The 18,753-nt window shown below is 50.1% G+C and overlaps 1 long non-coding RNA gene and 1 pseudogene across 1 annotated transcript; one reads left to right on the top strand and one right to left on the bottom strand.

Annotated features, from left to right (window-relative positions):
• Positions 1-1,749: 1,749 nt before the first annotated feature.
• On the bottom strand, positions 1,750-6,028 carry LOC102375239 (annotated as a pseudogene).
• Positions 6,029-11,972: 5,944 nt separating this feature from the next.
• LOC102372595 lies at positions 11,973-18,498 on the top strand. Its single transcript, XR_325162.3, has 3 exons — positions 11,973-12,046; positions 12,151-12,262; positions 18,243-18,498. It is a non-coding gene; the product is annotated as an uncharacterized LOC102372595 (long non-coding RNA).
• Positions 18,499-18,753: the final 255 nt, after the last annotated feature.

An 18,753-nucleotide genomic window follows, 5' to 3' on the forward strand; every position in this document is an offset into this window, starting at 1 on the left:
TGCCCTGTGTCTGCTCCATTCTGATACCAAGCATGGCTTTTTGACCACATCAGTGCGCAGGGCCTTGCAAGGCTGTTCCCCATAGGATGAGAAGTGAATGCAATGAATCGGATGTTCCCTTTGTATGCCTTTGGTTCCTTATGTAGCAGACTTGCCTTTTGAGCTCCAGATGAGTCCTGGGCTCCAGATTCTGCAATGCCGATTGGTGGAGCCCATCTGCCAGTCAGAAGCAAGCCAGGGTAAGCAAGGAGAGAGGGGGCAAGGAGCAGCCTGAACCTGGTTTGAGACTGCGCCCTGCCAGATCCAGAGAACTTCGGGGGTGGAGCCCCTGAAGTGTATAAAAGGAGAGCGTGCTCAGCTCACCGGAGGAGAGAAATGCAACAAGGGACGGCAAGGAGAGAGGAGCTCTGGAGACGACCATCCTCGAGACCCCGCCTGAGCCTTGATGGTGCGCAGGTTGGCACAGTGATCAGGCTTTAGAAGCCGCTCGAGGTGACTTGAGCCTGTGAGCCCGGGAAGCATCTGGGTAGGCGGTGCGTGGATCAGGGCATGGAGAGCCGGCCCTGGGAGCAGCTCGGGGTTGCTCAAGTTCCCCGGCTCTAGACTGAGTAACTGGAGCCCTGCAGTGTGGCTGGCTCGACGTTAAACTAAAAGAGCCCTGGTGCCCAGAGCAGGGCCTGGGAAAGGGAAGGACCCCCAGTATGAGTCTGGGGAACCAGAGCCAGTAAGGGCTTGGCTCCCATGGGAGTGCCCTGGGTGTCCAGTGTGGGGCACCAGGCTATCGAGAGGAGTCAGAGACGCTGCCAGAGAGAGACCCTCATGGGACTGGCCACCAGGGGATGAGCCTTGTCTGCTTCAGAGCAGGAGCGGAGTTGCTGGGGAAGCGGGTCCTGCAGGGGAGTTGGGGTTGGGAGAGGAGGGTCTGCAGCCTCCACCCTCCTCCATTGTGGGACGGGGTGTGTCCATATCCCGGGGCCCCAAAGAGGAGGGGCTCCAGGGAACACCCCGTAGGGGGTGAATGCACCCCATATTTTGTGATTGATGTTGCTTCATACTGTAGAGGTTAATATAGCTATGGGTACTCCTTAAGGGAGTTTATATGGGTTTATCTGTCTTTGTTGTCTCTATGTGTTTATTGTCTATTATTGGAACTTACCTGTATTGTTGTCTGTGTATGTCTATGGTATTGGTACCTCAACTTACCTGGGTTTATTTAAGGTGATGCTCATATGTGTTTATTGTGTTGATGACTTAACTTACTTGTTCCAAAGTGTAAATGCTTATTCTGTGCAAGGGGCAGGGTTAATTATTTCATATGATGTGAATCACCTGAAGGATCGATTCGGAAGTTTCTGATTCAATTCAGAGAGATTAAAGGGTCCTCTGATACAATTCAGATTCGGATTCAGAGATTTGACCACCAAAATCAGGCTGAATCTCCGCTGAATTGAATCAGGGACCGAAGATTTGCACAGCCCTAGTGATAAGCACTCAGGTGCGTTTGGCAGGGATCCTACTGCAGAAGCTCCCTTGCACTCTGAAGGGACTGACTTGCTCCCTCTATTTGCCCTAAAGGAAGCCAGCAGCTTTAACCAGGCCTGAAGGTGTGTACAGAACAAACATACTTAATAGCATCATTAACACCTTTCAGGAGACCTACAGTTTTGCCCTGAAATTCCCTTTGGGTCCTTGGCCAGAGATAGGATTTTCTAAGGCCTAGTGTGACTGACAGTGGGACTCCAGTTGGTGTTATGTTTTCTGGGACCAGAATATCCTGGTCAATGTTCTTTGAAGGGCTGATCTCACTTCCTTGTTTCTTAGGCTGTACACTGTGGGGTTGAGCAGAGGGGTGAAAACTGTATAGGACACAGCAATAAGCTTGTCCTGTTCAAGGGAGTGGGTGGACTTCGGCCTCAGGTAGATGATGGCAGCACAGCCATAGCGCACAACCACCACAGTCAGGTGGGCAGCACAGGTGGAGAAAGTCTTCTGCCGGCCCTTAGCCAAGGAGATCTTGAAGATGGAAGTGAGGATAAAGCTGTAGGAGATCAGGATGAGTAACAGTGACATTATGATGAAGAGGATGCCAGTAAGGAGCACAACTCTTTCTGGGAGGCTGCTATCAGTGCAGGCCTACTGGAGCACTGGAGAGGCATCACAGAAGAAATGGCTGATTGTTTTGGGGCCACAGTATGGCAGGCAAAATATGAGATAAACCTCTAGGACTGGAAACAGGAAGCCACAGAAGTAGCAGACAGCCACCAGCTGGACACAGGCACGTGGGTTCATCAGCACTGGGTAGCGCAGCAGGTGGCAGATGGCCACTTAGCGATCATAGCCCATCACTGCTAGCAGGGAGCAATTTGTTCCTGTCAAGGACAGGAATAAGTACATCTACAGGGTACAACCAGCCAAGGAGATGGGCTTGCCCCTGGACAGCAGGGTGGCCAGCATATTGGGGATAATGACAAAGGTGTAGCAGGTCTCGGAGAGCGAGAGGGTGAACAGGAAGAAGTACACGGGGTTGTGCAGGGCGCAGTCCAGTTGGATGGTCATCATGATGAGCATGTTGGCAATTAGTGTGATCACATAGATGAGGAGAAAGACTGTGAACAGCATGTAGTGCAGCTGTGGGGGTAGGGAGAATCCAACCAGGATGAATTCAATCACCGAAGTGTCATTGCTATTTCTCATGTTGACCTGGGGTTGTCCCTGTGGAGAGAGAAATGTGAGTCACCAATGAATGCCAGCCCCAGCCCCTGACTACCTCTTCTCTCTCCCTGTGGATGAGATAGATTTGACAGAAGGGCCTGAAAAACTTTGTGTCTTCCTTCTTCCCCTGAGCTCCCACCTAGCATCATGCTGGAACCAAGAGGGGATGTGTATCCCAGGGCTCACTCCCACTAAACCATCTTGTTCTTATACATGACTTGTACTTGTCTACCCAGCCCAAGTCAGAAATACCAACCTCTCAGGTAACCTGACATTTATATATTACTGTAGCTTTGAGTAGTTGTAGGAAATGAATTGTCTTGGCTGGTCAGTGTTTGTATGTACTGGAGTACATAGTGCAAGCTCCACACTCAGCAAGATGGACATTTCTGCTGACACCTGTGCACTTTCTAAATTCATGAGCTAAAATGAAAAGCCAGAATTAAAGAACGGTGCTATAGCAGGAGTTTCAAGTGCACTGTTTGTCTGTTGGTCTGTGAGAGAGCTTAGAGTTCCAGTCAGAGCAGCAGAGTCAGTCAAAGAACACTTAACATGATCAATCACCAGCACACTGCATGAGGAATCTTCCCCTTAGTGGTCACTGCTTTCTTGTTCAGTGAGCCCTAATCCCCTCTAAAGAGTGAACTGATCTTGGACCCAGCTGCTATTCTACTCTGCTCTTCGTGGATAAAGGGTGGAGGTCTCCATGGTCCCCAACATCCATTACCAACCCACACCTTCCATCCCTGTCCCAGGCACAGGGGTTGATGCTTACCCTGATGCCCTGCATAGTTGCTCTCCTGCATCAGCTGAGGTTCTGGAGAGGGAACCTCCCTGGCAGAAGGGAACTGTGACATCAAGCAAGAAACAGAAAGAAATTCCTATTGCCATTTGCTTTGTGTGGGGACAAGCATTCAACCAGTAGAATCAAAATTCCAACAGGTTAAATGCTCAATGTACAAGGGCTCGTATGTCTTCAACAAAATTAAAAATGGCTGAAAAGTGGAAATCTCCATGGGGACAAATGAGGATTAATTTACCTCTGACTACAATTTATCTAGATCAATGAACTCCTGCATACTTTTTCAACAGTGTGCAACTGCTGTGGTGTCTTTGGCATCCCAGCATGCATGGCTCTTGACTTCCCTCTCCCTTGTATGGAGATACTTTATGATTCAGGCTGCACTCCACTGCTTCAGCTCAAGACACAGCAAACCCCTCCCAGATGAGGTGACAGGAAAGCCCAGGACCTCTCCATAGCCTCGGGGCTGTGCAGCTGTCAGCCCTGCCAGTTTGAGCTGGTGGGGAAAGTGACCCATCAGCACCAGACCCCTGACTTGCTTCCTCTCCCAACATTCCCACAGTCACTTGGCCCCTGTAATAGGACTCAGTGTAACAGGACAAAACAGCTGTAATGCCCCCTGGTAGCCACCCAGCTCCTGCTCTGTTCTGGCTCCTTGGAGACCCTAGCACTTTTTTCCCTCCTGCCACATCTTGATGTGATTGGTTGATAGGTAATTAGAGAGACTGCCCTCAGGTCCCAGATCGAGCCTCTCTCTGTCTCTTGGCCAGTGGGTCTCCTCCAAACCCCACTGGTTGCAACCCTGCTCTCAGCCTCAGTGGGCCCTTCTGGCCCATTTGTGCCCCTAGGGCACTGGTTGCCTTGTGGGCTATTCATGATCTCTGACCTCCCCTGTAGCCATGACTATGCCTTACAGATGATACTGATTAATCATTTCAGTGTGCACATGGTTCCAGTCCAATCTCAGGCCTCAATGCCCTTGTTGTGGTCTCGAGCTTCTCAGCCCCTACCCCTTTCCTCTGGCTGGACATTTAGCCCAGGCCCACAGTGCTGGACTTGGCTTCTGGGCTCTAGCCCTGCATCACCCCCTCAGGCTCCTGTCTCTGCCCTTCTTGGGCTGTGGGCTCCTGGCCCTGGTCTCTGCCCCTCTCAGCTCTTGCCCTAGCCTTCTTGGTCTCAGGCTGCCTCTCTTGTTTCTCCCACTTAGGCTTTGGCTTTCTCAGCCTCAGCCTGCCTTTGCCATGAGCTTGACACCTTCCAGGGGTCAAAACACCTTTGTGCCTCTCAAGCATCCTGCAGCTTGAACCGCTCCCCCAGGCAGGTTAAAGCTCTCTCATGCCCTCTGGCACTATGTGACCTCCTTCTTCCCTGATAGTCACAATCTGGTCTACCAGTAAAGCTCAAACAATAATATAAGCTGACTATAACTCAATCTCTCAGCCCATTGGCTGAGTAACAAAACTCTACTCGTCCTAGGTCCTACTCTCCTGTAAGCCCTCAGCTTCTTACTTGCAGTTCCTAGGTATGGCAGGATCTCTGTTAGTCACCCCTCTATAGCCAGCTCTCTGCAGAGCTCTTCCCTTGGCAGTGTAAGGTCAAACTGACTGCCTAGACTCAGGCACTGGCTTTATGCCTCCTAAGCCTCGCCTCTTCCGTTCAGGTAACTCCACAGCCACACACCGGGGTTTTTATTCTGGGCCCAATGACCAGCAATGCTTTCCCTTGCTGCTGCTTACAGCTCAGCCCTGAGTAGCCCAGATGTCTTCCACTGTGCATCTTGCAGATGGCAGCTAGCTACAAGTTTGTCTGTTTACTAGCAGTTCACCTGCTTTCTGGCTGCCAACCCTCCTTTAACCAGATCAACCTGCTACAGTTTTCTCTAAAAGCAATAGGAGCCTTCTAGCTCCCTTGTACATCTCCAACAGATGCTTCCAGCTCCTGCCTCCACCATTCCCAAAGTCCCCTCACTGCAGACACAGCTGAAGCTCTGGCTGTGGTGGCAGAGATGCAGCCCCAGCAGCACCATGGCCAAAACCCCATCCACTATGGCCAGAGCCACAACTGGTAATAATGACCCTCCTCCCTTTTGATAAGTCCTGATTTCTTAATAATCAAGCTCCTTTTCATCTGTTGTTTGTCTACTACCCCTAGAAATTTCTCTCCACCCTCTCCCCAGCCTGACAGTGCCATCCTCTGTTGTTGTCTGACAACTGCATCCACGCTTGCTTCCATTTTCCTACCTGACGAAGAATGCCTTGCATTGGAAGCTTTGTTAACTTTATTCATCTAACTATATTTCAACCATGAAGATGGTCCAATAAAAGTCATGACCCAAGAAAATCTTTGCCTCGTTATAAGGTTGAGCATTTCTGTGCTATCAAGAATCAGATCAGGCAGAAGGCAGGGTAGAATTGCACCTTATAGACTAAATCAGAGATGTATACACTTCTCCTTACAGTTGCTTTAGGGAGGCAGCTACCTACCAGCATCTTGGATATGGCTCCAGGAGGTCTCTCTTTCCAGTTCATCAAGTTCCCCAACCATAGACAGTTGTTGTGCCTGAGCTGCTCAGAGAGGATGGTGAACTAGAAGAGGAAACAATATGTGCATGATGGCTCTGCCTGCTGCTAGGCAGGTGCAGCTCTGGGCTGAGTGGCACTGCTTCTCTCTGTCCACAAAGACAGGAATCTCTCTCTATTATACACATGTGTGTCTCCTCTACCCCAGTCCCCAGAGGCTTAATGGCCTGGAGGGGCTTTTTTTTATATTCTTGTTTGGGAGTTTCAAACACAACCGATCTCTCTAAAGCCCTACCAGTGCGACACACCTGAGAAATGCAGATGCCATTCTGCTCTGAGATACACAGGGACCTCAGCACACGGAGAATGCAGGGGACATGCCTCTGATCCCTTCGGAGTGGCTGGTGCTGGGAAGAATGTCCTTTGTGGCTGTACTGAGGTGCTCCACGCTAGAGTCTCAGTCTGCGCAATCTATTCCACCCAGGGCAAAGTATCCCTGTCACAGAGCACTCAGGTGCCCTGTGCCTGAAGAGGGGAAAACTGCTAGGGAAGGAGCCCTAGCAGTGAATAAGGAGCACAGCTGTGGGTTGCCGGGGCAACCAGGGAAGGTCAGCTGACCAGAGGGGGCAGGGCCTGGGCCTTATAAAGCCCAGGAGCTGAGGCTAGAGGCAGTTCCCTGTCAGCAGCTAGACAGAGAGGAGCTAAGATGTGAGAACTGTAGGAACCGCTCTAGCAGAGTAAAGGATGGCAGCTCAAAGGTGTTTGATCACCATGGTTTTAGCCGGGCGGCTTTAAGTTAAGTTGTAGCCAAGAGGCTTGGGGTTGTTTTGTAGGCTATTAGGGGTTGGAGGAGGCCTCATAGGGGACCCACAGTAGTGTGGGGACCCCAGCGCAAGTAGGGGTGCAGCGTACGGGGTACATAGACCCCGGCCCCAGAGCGGGTGTGGCGAGCCCCAGAGAGGGGGCATGGTTGAGAAGCCCCAGAGCGGGCGTGGTGAGCCCCAGAGGAGGGGGCGACACTTGAGAAAGCCCAAAGAGGGTCCTGATTGGGGAAAAGGCCGAGGCATAACAGCTATTCCATCTGTGAGGCTTGGGCTGCGGTACTGGGGAGGATAAGAGCTGCAGATAGCGCCCCCTGGCAACGGGGCAGTACAATGGCAGCCTCCCGCTAATTAACATCAACTAATTAATTAACATCAAGGCATGGCAGGCGAGAAGGGAGGGGGTGGCCTCAGGAACAGGTGTGCGGGTCACAGTTTAGCTCGGCCCAGAACAGTTACCTGTTACAATCCCCAAATGAACCTCATCCAGCACAGACACCCTGCAGGGAGCTCAGCCCCAGGTTCCTCATCCAGTGCTGACTTGCAGGCACCCAAATACCAGGGCATGGGCCTGGTGTGAAAGCCAAGCTAGGGATGGGGAAAGAGAGAGAAAATAGAAGTTAGATGCTCAGGGTTAAATTCAGTGTTAACCAAAAAAGCTGCTGTTGCTCTCATGTGCCTGATGCAGCAGCTTATCTCTAGCCTACAAAGCACTGAGCATGCCCTTCAACATTAGCCAGGTGCTTGCAAGCCCACTGAAACCCATAGAGCGCAAGGGTCTGTATGTACATCCAGTGTCATCTCCGGGGATCCTGGTTTTCTCTGATAAAAAAAGAATCTCCAATTTTGGGGTTAAAAAAAGAAACCCAAAATCCACATTGCTCCATGATTAAAATGAAGCACCACTAATATATAGACATCTGTATAATGGTGTTTCATTTTGATCATGGAAAAATGTGGCTTTAGGATTACTTTTTTAACCTGGAAATTAGAGAGTGAGTTTTTTTTTTTTTAAATGAGAGAAAACCAGGATCCATGGGACTCATCTCTCAGCATACAGCTTGATTATGATTTGTGAGTCATTCTGCACTTTAGGAAATATTTGGTTATCCAACTGGGAAACTGCTTCATAGTGCAGGGGTGACAAACATGTGGCCTGTGGGATGTATCTGGTCCTCAGGACAGCTCTATTCAATCCCATAGGCTACCGCCAGGCAACAAAAAGTTAGGGGCATGGCCAGGATGGGAGTGGGTTGTTGCAGAACTTGGACCCCTTGGACTCTAGTTGACATGGCGAGTGGAGAAAGGAGGGCAAGTGACAGCTGATGCCACCCTGGTTGCCCCATGGCCACTTAGCTCATTGCTATGGCCACTGCCCGCACACTTGCCCTATCTTCTCTGTTACTAGCCACATGGCATGTCCTGTGTCAGTGCCAGAGCTGCCGCTACTGTGTACCCTGAGGTGAAGACCTCGCCAGTGCCAAATGGACTGAAAGAATCACTTCCCTTGATTTGCAGGTGACACTCCTGTTCATACAACCCACAATGCTGTTGGCTTCTTGGCAATAAGAGCACACTGTTGTCTTACATTCAGCTTATTGTCCACTGTACTCCTGGGTCCATCTCTATAGTATTACAACCTAGCCAGTCATTCCCCAGTCTGTATTTTTACATGCAATTATTCTATCCCAAGTGCAGGACTTCTCACTTGTCCTTGTTGAATTTCATCTGATTGGTCCTATGCCATTTGTCCAGTTTATCCAAGTCATTCTGGATCATAGCCCTACCCTCCAGAGTGCCTGCAACTTCACCCAACTCGGTGTCATCTACAAACTTTATAAGCACACAATCCCATTGTCCAAATCACTACTGTACACAGAAAAGTGATCCAAAGGCTCTTGGTGGGACAGTTCTCCCTTGTGAAAAATGCACTGGCATGGAACTCAGCAGACCTATGCTATGACTCCAGCTGTCCTGTGACGAGGAAGAAAGTGTCCTGCATTTGTGCAGAGGTTAAACTAGGTGATTTTGGAGTCCTTTCCACCCCTGTGATTCCAGGACTGGCAAAAGCACATTCCTCAGAGCACCTAAGACAAAAGGAGACTTTATTAACTAGAGAATTGTGAGAGCCCCTACGCCTGGACACAGGAGCTAATGATGGTGCCTAGGCCTGTGATGCAACTTGCAACAGGGCCTTGCACCAGCCTAGGGGCTTGGGAAGTTCAGCACAGTGGGGAAGCAGTGATCATGTGTCCTAAGCTGTGCAGTGCAGAACTGGGTGGGAGGAGAGAATAGGTCCCTTAGCCATGGTTCTCACTATTCCTTCTCTACAAGCTGCTGGCTTAGTCCTATTCAGGCCCCAAGTAGCTGGCAGGGGTAGATTAATCTCCTAAGGCTTCATGCACATCCTGGAAGCACCCCCAACCCTGGCAAATACATTTCCCAAGGAATTACAGAAGGCAGCTGCCTTATGTACCTGTGTGTCCCTGACCCTCAGCTTGCTGTCCTGAAACTGGGCTTTGACCTTGGCTTCCTTTTTGGTATACCTCTAATGTAGCAAGGGTCACTTGTATAGACTATGTACACCCCAGACAACACTAATGCAGCCCGTGCTGGGTGAGGATCAAACAGATCTGTGACAGGATCAACTCGCATGCATAGAGAGACCCAATTCCACCAACTCATCCTCAGTGCTCTGCAGATGCTGCATGAAGTGGGAGATGTTTGCTTTGTTGTGCAGATAGGCCCAGAAAGATGAAGATGAGAGTGAGAGAAGAACTGGATGGTCCAAATTCTGGGCTCCACATTTTTAAAATGACATAGAGAAGTTACAGAGGGTCCAGAGGCGAACAGCAAGCATGAAAAAGGGCTTGGAAAGCAAGTCATATGAGGAGAGGCTGAAGGAGCTGTGCGTGTTCAGCTTGCAGAAAAGGCACTTAAGAGAGGACATGATAGCAGTCTTCAAATACTTGAAGGGCTGCCAGAAAGAAGAGGGAAAGCACCTTTTCTCTCTTGCTGCGGAGAGTAGGATGCAGACTCATGGCTTGGAGTTGCATCAAAGTAAGTTTAGGTTGAATATCAGGAAAAATGTCTTTACTGTTAGAACAGTGAGGCAGTGGGAAAGACACCTAGGGAAGTTGTGGACTCACCATCACTGGAGGTTTTCAAGGAAAGGTTGGACTGAAAAGGAATAGGAGTAGAGACCAATGGTCGGATGATCTACTGTTCAAGGATGATCTAGGCATAGCTATATCTATGTTCCACTATAAGTATTTCCTATGCTTCTGGGCTTTGCTGGTTGCCACATGGGCCTGGTAGGGAACATTTCCCCTCCTGCTGCTGCATATGCCAAGGTTTCTTTAAGCCTCCCTCAGAGGCATTGGGTGTTGGCTATAACCAAGCCTGGGGATTTTGACTGGGGTGTGTCAGTGCTTTGGCTAGGAGAAAAGCTGGAGGTTCCTGGCTGGAGGGCCTTGCTCCTCTGCTTATGGTCAGACTAATCACCAATATTTGGGTTCAAAAAAGAATTTTACCCCATGGTCCAATTGGTATGTATTATGGGGATTTTTGCCTTCCTCTGAAGTGGGGGGCATGGCCTTCTACCTGTGATTTTTTCCTGAGTATACTAACAGCCTTTTTTAGAAGCAGGACATTGGTTGCCATGGTTCCCCTGCGGGGGGTTAGGTTATTATGTCTTGTGTTGTGTCAGGTTTGATGGTAGTTTTATGAAGAGTTTTTTGACAATTAATTTGTATAGGATGGTTTGGATAGTGATGGTCCTGCCTTAAGCAGAGGGTTGGACTACATGACTATGGAGGTCCTTTCCAGCTCTACTTCTCTATGGGGGGGGAAAAAAAAAAAAAAAAAAAAAAAAAGTGAACCGCTGTTGTAGCTCTCACATGCAGGTTGAGAGACTGCTCCCTGTGCTGGGGACACACAAGCCCCTACATGGCTACCGAGCACACACTGTAGGCTGTGTGCAGCTCTGCACACTCATACACTGCATGAGCACAAGTCAGGAAACTGCCCAGCAGAAATCTGTGATGAGCAGACACAGGAGCAGGAGAAGGGCAGCCCTCCTAAGGGTTAGCTGAAAGTGCTAAGTGGTTGGGACACTCACCCAGGAGGTGGGAGACCCAGACTCTAGGCCCCAGTGCACCAAAGAATATTGGAACTGGTGTTTCTCACTTGCCAGAACGTGCTTCTCCAGCCCTGCCCTTAAAGCTAACCCTTGAACAGCCAAGGAGGGATATGTGGGGACAAGAGGAAGAACCCTAGACCTGAGCATTTCTGGCCCAAGGAGATGGATGCCCCTTTGGAAAGGAGCAAATCCTGATATCAGACTTGGATCCCTACTCCCAGGGAGCACAATCTGCCCTCCATAGATTGAATATGAAATGCACATTGTATGGGCTCTGCTCAAGACATGTTGGAGCTGATGGTGAGAAACACTATGGGCATATCTGACACCTGAGGTCAAATGCCAAGCCCAGCTGCTTCTGACAGAGGAAATGTGTCCTATGTTTCAGGTTCCTCACTGACGACTCCTGATCTGCTCTCTTCGTGAGTTTCTTCACTTGTTATCTGCCCTAGTGGCCAAATGGGGAGATGTGTCCCCATGGTCTGCTCAGGTGGTAGCTTCATGATATGACACAGAGCAGGTCCCAAAATAATCTCACTGTGACTTGGATTCATTTAATCTTCATCCTAACATAGAACCTGCTGTAATTAGTATAACCTGGGTGTGAGTGTATACTCCCCTCTCCAATAGAAGGGGATGGTCAGCTGGGCGTCTGTGCTGAAGGTGGAAACTGCAGCTTGCTCGCAGTTTCCCCTTCTCCAGTGTCTCTATAGAGTAAGACAAGGACACAATAGCTTAACTACATCCATGGTTTATTCAGGTTCAGAATAAAAGGGGAGGGGATAGAATAGAATAACTGGATAGGTGATAAAGATAAATATTTACATATAATATATTAAAGTCTTCAGTTAGGTTCGCTCCTCATCTCCCCTGACAGAGGCGGGGTGGACTCTTCCTGAGGCTCCTCCCCTGTTGGTCTCTGATTGGTGGGTTTGCCCCATCAATCACTTGACAATTCTCTAAGGCCAAGGAAGTGGGAGAAGATAGGCAAGCCTGCCACACTAGGGAGCGAGAGGTGTTTCTCAGCAACTGTCAGAAGCTCCTGAAAAAGGTTAGAATAAATCCAATCCCACACTCTTGATTTTATCCATTTGCTGGATTTATGTGCTTTTTCAGTACATAAAATCCCCGTACTCTTCCCTGTTTTTCCCTTAGTGCTCTTCCTTACTCCTTCAACCAAATTCCTGTCTGGTTCAAGAAATCGAGGGGTTTCAGAGATGAGAAGAGCCGTTGTGATGGAACAAGCCTTTTGTGCTCATCCTTCAAAGTATGTTTTTGTCCCCAAACATAGGAGACTGTGTCAGGTTTAGAGAATCAGCCTTTTACTTATTCCAAATGGTGCACCCAATACATCTACTGCATTCTGTACAGGAAACACTTTTCCACTTTGGCTCTGGGTCTCCAAATTGGTTCTGGGTCTTGTTTTGGATCAGAGGTAATCAAAAGATGGAGAAAAAATGGTTCCATGAAAGTTTTTTTATATTCAAATATATATTTGAGGAGTTCTAAATGGGCTGTTAATTTTTCAGTTTAAAAAAATATGAAATATTTCCCTCCAAATGGTCTCTGATTTATAATAGATAATTTTCATTAATTTGTTATCCAAAAATAGTATTGAAATATTTTATATAATGAAAAAAAGTCTGTAGAAGTGAGTGACTTTGATAATGGTTATTTTTACAAAAAATACTATTTTGCAGGAAAAATGCAATTATTAAATGAAAAATGCAATCCATTCAGGAAAAGTAGCCCAAACCCTAGTTTGGACCCCAAGAAAAATAATACGAACACATTATTAAGAATCTCTTTTAGAAACAATATGAGCCTGAATCAGGGACAGTGATCTGAATCAATGAATCAAATAGGGCCCACTTTACACACCCCTACTAGGCAGGGCCCAGCACAAGGCAGAGGTCCCCCTCTCCCTTCTCCCCTGGGAGAACCCAGCACTATGCCTAGAGCCCTCAAGCTGCCACCGTGGCTGCCTGCAGCGCAAGGCCCATTGGAGCTTTGAGCCTGTGGCAGGAGCGACGTCAGGGTTGCTGTGCTCTCCCCCGTTGCCTCCTTTACTGTGCCAAGCTTCGGACTTGCACCCTCCTATTCTCGCCCACCACTACTCTGTATGCAAGTTCTTTATAGGGAGGCTACCTTTCTTTTGCTTGGCTACAGTTCCCCTGCTTCCAGTGTTCTGTGTACCCAAGCCTTGTGGGCTATGCGTGTACAACACTGTCTTGGCCTACACCCCTCTGGCGCTCAGGCCCTCCGCGGCCCTCTCTCTCGCTGGGCTCTTCTCCGCAACGCTGCCCTCTCGCTGGGCCCTTCTCCGCAACGCTGCCCTCTCGCTGGGCCCTTCTCTGGAGCTAGGGTCTGTACACCCCAAACTGTGCCCTCACTGGGGCTGGGGTCCTCACTCTACCGTGATTCCTCCTCCATTCCCTTATAGCCTCACCCAAACCACCAGTGTAATCAATAGCCAATACAAACAACAACCCAAACACCAGCCTCTTGGCTACCACATAAACATAAGCCTCCTGGCTATAACAATGCTCAGGCCTACCGGGTTCTCTCTCCTACTGCGGTGACCAATGCTGCTCTGGCATTCAGGTTTTTCTCACTTCTGGCAAGGAGCTCCTCCCTCCTTAGCTGCTGGTCAGGGAACTGCCTTCAACCGCCTGCCTGTGCTTTATATAGGGGCTAGGCCCTGCCCCTTTCTTCAGCTGGCTAGGCAGGTGTAAGCCATCAGCTCCCTTTGGTTGCCTCAGCAACCAGCACCTGAAGGGTTATCCCAGCGCTTTGAGTAGCAGGCACCCTAGTGCCCTGCTACAGAGCCAGTTCCTCACAGGGATGTAGGCACATCCTTTTGCATGCTTGAGACTCACCTATTGGAATGAAAAGATTTATGAGAACATGGCAAGTGACCACACCACTCACTTGACCTATGCTCCCTGCCTCCCCAAGGCTTTCCACCCCCAGAGACAGCGACATAATAAGTTGTACCCCCATTCCCACCTAACTAGCCAAAAACTTATCTTTATAGATCAAGGACTCTCCACTAGAGAAACAGACTGTGCATTTGAAAGGCCATCCAAGTACCCAACAGCAATCAGCTACAGTACAAAAAGAAAATCCACCGTGACTGTACCCCCCTGGCAATCACCTACCACCCCACACTGGAACTGAGTAGAAGATTCACCAAACAATTACAGCCTCCACTCGACAAAGATCTGACCTTGAGAGAGAAATTCCCAGCCCCTCCATTTCTGGCTTTCAAATAGACCCCCCAAGCTTGTCCAACTCATCATTAGAAGCAAACTGTCCACTGTCCAACAGATGTCAAGTGGAACACAGAAATGCTTAACCTGTCAGCACATCTCCACTGCCCTTACTATCAGTATCTCCCATAAGAAACCATTATAGTTTCATAGTTGGTAGGGTTGGAAGGGACCTGAGCAGATCATCAAGTCTGATCCCCTGCCGTGGCAGGAGAGTACTGGGGTCAAATGACCCTGGCGAGGTGTTCATCCAGCCTCCTCTAAAAGACCCCCAGGGTAGGAGCCAGCACCACTTCTCCTGGAAGTTGGCTCCAGATCCTAGCCGCCCTGACAGTGAAGTAGTGCCTCCTGATGTCTAGTCTGAATCTACCCTCTGCCAGCTTGTGACCGTTATTTCTAGTCACTCCTGGGAGTGCTGGGGGGAACAGGGGCTCCCCCAATGCCTGCTGGTCCTCCCTGACTAGTTTGTAACAGGTCACTAGATTCCCCTCAGCCTTCTCTTGTGGAGGCTGAGCAGGTTCAGGTCCCGTAGCCTCTCCTCATAGGACCTGCCCTGCTGACCCCTGCTTATGCGAGTGGCCCTCCTCTGGACCCTCTCCATGTTGTCCACATCCCTCCTGAAGTGCGGCGCCCAGACCTGGACTCAGTACTCCAACTGTGGCCTGACCAGTCGCACAGAGGGGGAGGATCACCTCCTTGGACCTGCTTGAGATGCATCTGTGGATGCATGACAAGGTACGGTTGGCCTTCCTGACCGCATCCCCACACTGTTGACCCACATTCATATTGGCCTGAATAATGACTCCAAGATCCTTTTCTGACTGCACTGACAAGAAGGGAGTTCCCCAGCCTGTAGGTATGCTGCTGGTTCTTCCTCCCCAGGTGCAGCACCTTGCACTTGTCAGTGTTGAAACCCATCCTGTTCTCATCCGCCCACCCCTGTAACCTGTCTAGGTCCAATTGCAGCCTATTCCTCTCTTCTAGCGTGCCCACTTCTCCCCACATCTTAGTGTCGTCTGCGAATGTGAACAGGGTGCATTTTACCCCCTTGTCCAAGTCGCTGATGAAGTGTTGAACAGTGTGGGCCCGAGGACCGAGCCCTGGGGGACCCCACTGCCCACATCCCTCCAGGTCAAATAAGACCCATCCACCAGCACTCTCTGGGTGCGGCCCTCCGGCCAACTAGTGACCCATTTGACTGTGTAGGTGTCGATGCTACAGTCTCCTAGTTTTTTAATGAGAATGGGGTGAGAGACCATGTCAAAGACCTTCCTAAAGTCCAGAAAGACTACGTCCCCTGCTACCCCTGCATCTAAGGATTTTGTGACCTGGTCATAGAAGGCCACCAGGTTGGTCTGCCAGGACCTGCCTCTAATGAACCCATGTTGGTTGCCCCTAAGCATAATCTCCCCTGCTGGCCCCTCATGGACATGCGCCAGGATAATTCTCTCAAAAAGTTTACCCAGGATCAAGGTAAGACTAACTGGCCTACAGTTTCCTGGGTCCTCCTTCCTCCCTTTTTTGAAAATGGGAACCACATTGGCCCGTTTCCAGTCCTCTGGCACCACGCCAGAGCACCATGAGTGCTCGTAAAGCTGTGCCAGGGGTCCCACAATGACCTCTGCCAATTCCCTCAGCACTCTGGGGTGGAGGTCGTCAGGACCAGCTGATTTAAATACGTCCAGTCCCTCCAGAAGTTCCCTGACTAGGTCCTCTCTGACCCTAGGTCTGGGTATGCCTCCCCTGGGTCCTATGGGGGTCCCGGTGGGGGGGGGTGACCTGGTCCCTGCTTAGAAAAATGGAGGCAAAGAAATTGTTAAATAAGTTAGCTTTGCTGTCTGGTGCGATGACCAGATTTCCTAGCGTGTCTTGCAGTGGCCCCACGTTACCCAGTACCTTCTTTTTACCCCCTATGTATTTAAAAAAGGACTTCTTGTTGTCCTTGATCCAGGTAGCTAGTCCCAGTTCCATCTCTGCCTTGCCCTTCCTGACCGACCCCCTAGAGCCCTGAGCAACCGAGGTATAGTCCTCCCTGGTGATGGCCACTCCCTTCCATTGGGTGTACACCTCCTTTTTAGCTAGGAGACATTCCTGTATGCTTTTGATGAGCCCTGGGGGCTTTTGCGCCCTCTTGCCCCCTTTGATCCGTGTTGGGATTACCTCCCTTTGGGCATGGAGGATCATCTCCTTAAGGAACGACCACTCTTCTTGGATACCTGATCCCTCTCCCCTCTGGGACCTCAGTGCCTCCCCGACTATTCTCCTTACCTCATTGAAATCCGCCCTCCTGAAGTCCAGGGCTGTTGCCTTGCTGCAGGCCTTCACCATCTTGCGCTGGATGGTGAATTCCAGCACGCGATGATCACTGTCGCCCAGGTGGTCAAGCACCTGCAGCCCCCTCACTGGGTGATCGCCCGTGGCGTGATGGTTAAAACCCATGGTTCCTACACATGCCTTTCCCAAAATGTGATATATCTGATCCAATGTACCAAGTGACCTCATGGCAACTACATGGGTGAAATTAAACAGAAACTATGCAAAGGAATGAACACTCACAGAAAAATACATAAAGGATGGAGACATACACTCACCTTTATAAGCACATTTCTCACACAACAACAACTTTGCCTCTGATCTCACTATCCTTCTGCTCAAATGTGGCAGGGCCCCGTTGGTGCCTGCCACTTTAAGACTGGAGCCAAGCAGCCAGCAGGTGCTTGATTGTGGCAGCCATTTTAGATCTCTGGCTGCCCATATAAACAGGGCAGTTCGCTACTGGCAAGCCAGGCAGTGACAGTGCCTGGCTGCAAGGCTTTGTAGAATGTCCTGGAGGTAAGGGAAGGAGCTGTAGGGGATGGTTAGGAGGCTCCTGGTCCTGGGCATGGCCTAAAACTGCACCCTGCCAGGAGTGGGTGGCCTGGTGGGGCTCCCAGTGGCATGGGAACCCCCAGGAAATGCCAGGCCAGTTATCACCCCAGTGAAAGGTGGGTAGGGGTGCCTTAACCCTTAGCACTCACCTTTGTGTGGGTCACATAACACCGGAGGTAGTTGGGGCCAGGCACAGCTATGGCCACCTGAGCCCACCGGGGAGGGAAGCCCCATTGCCCCAAGTGAGGGGGTGGGGCAGAGATAAGGAACCCCAGTGAAGGGGGGTGGGAACCAGAGGGCTGAGAGCCCAGTATGTTTATATAGAGAGAGCACAATGACATGGTGCTCCGGCAGGGGAGTAAGAGGCCCTGTGAGACCCTGGAACACCAGTTGTGGTGTGAGTTACCTTAGTTCCCACAACTGGGTGGGTTAACCACTAGTAGGGCCAGAAGGCAGACCCAGGAGCTAGAGTGGGGCTAAAGGTTCAGAGGCCTGATGTAGAGTATCCTTGACTGGTCATTGCTGGGGCCAGGACCAGAATGGTAAAAAGGACCAGGGGCGCCCAGAGCTGAGGGCCTGGGGTCCCAACTGGCCTTCGAGGTGAGGCCAGGGCCTGTGTGGCCAAAGGTCCCGGGGGGACCATGCCCAAGAGGGGAAATAGTTTCAGGGAGCTAGGCAGCCCGAATGAAGGCGGAGTAGGCTGCCTGAATGGAGGGATCTAAGAGGGGTCCTGATTGGAGGATTCTGGGGCCCAGTGTGTGGCCACTGGAATTAACAGCTGGATGCCATCTGCGGGGCTTGGGCTGTGGTGTATGGAAGGATCAGAGCTACAGATAGTGCCCCCTGGCATCGGGGCAAGAGTGGGCAGCCTCCTGCCTTAATTAACATCTTAATTAAGAACAAGGTATGGTGGGTGAGTCAGGTGGGGGGTGTGCCCAAAGGCAAGTGGGGCAACTAGCACTGTGGCTAGGTGGGGAGCCCCACTTTGCAACATCCAGGGAAATCTACCTAACACCTTCAAAAGGCAAATTTGGGAATAAAAATTCTTTGCTGAATACTAGGAACCAAAGACTAAACACTGATATGGATTTTTTTTTTTGTATCCAGTTCCTGAGTACCTTACACATAAGGAAGGTGAGATTGAGGCCTATCCAAGGTGGGATATGGGAGTCAATCTCCAAGTAATCGGATTCATTTTTTCTGCTGTGTGTCTGCTACCCCTGAAACTTTCTCTCAGCCCCTCCCCTATGTTGTGCTTCACTTGCTGTACCTGGCTTCCTAGAATCACAGACCTGCTGAAGAATGTCTTACATTCAAAGCTTGTCTTACTGTATCCCAACTACATGGCTGAACCAATAAAAGATGCCACCTAAGAAACCCATGCCTTGCATCATTTCTGGACCATCACAGCTACAACCTCAGTCTTGCATTACCCTATACCATTAGCTCTTGGGGCTTGGATGTGTGGGTGGGTATAAGTAAGCATCTCTAGATCTCTGTTCTGTTGTGAGAGTCCACACTAATTAGGTTCCAGTGCCAAGATAGAGTTGGTGGCTGATCCTAGATTTGGTTAATTTAGAAGGGTAGGATTCAGGCCTTGCTGCTCTGTTTGTTACGA

This window comes from Alligator sinensis, unplaced genomic scaffold, assembly GCF_000455745.1.
Source record: "Alligator sinensis unplaced genomic scaffold, ASM45574v1 scaffold909_1, whole genome shotgun sequence".
Classification (NCBI taxonomy): domain Eukaryota; kingdom Metazoa; phylum Chordata; order Crocodylia; family Alligatoridae; genus Alligator; species Alligator sinensis.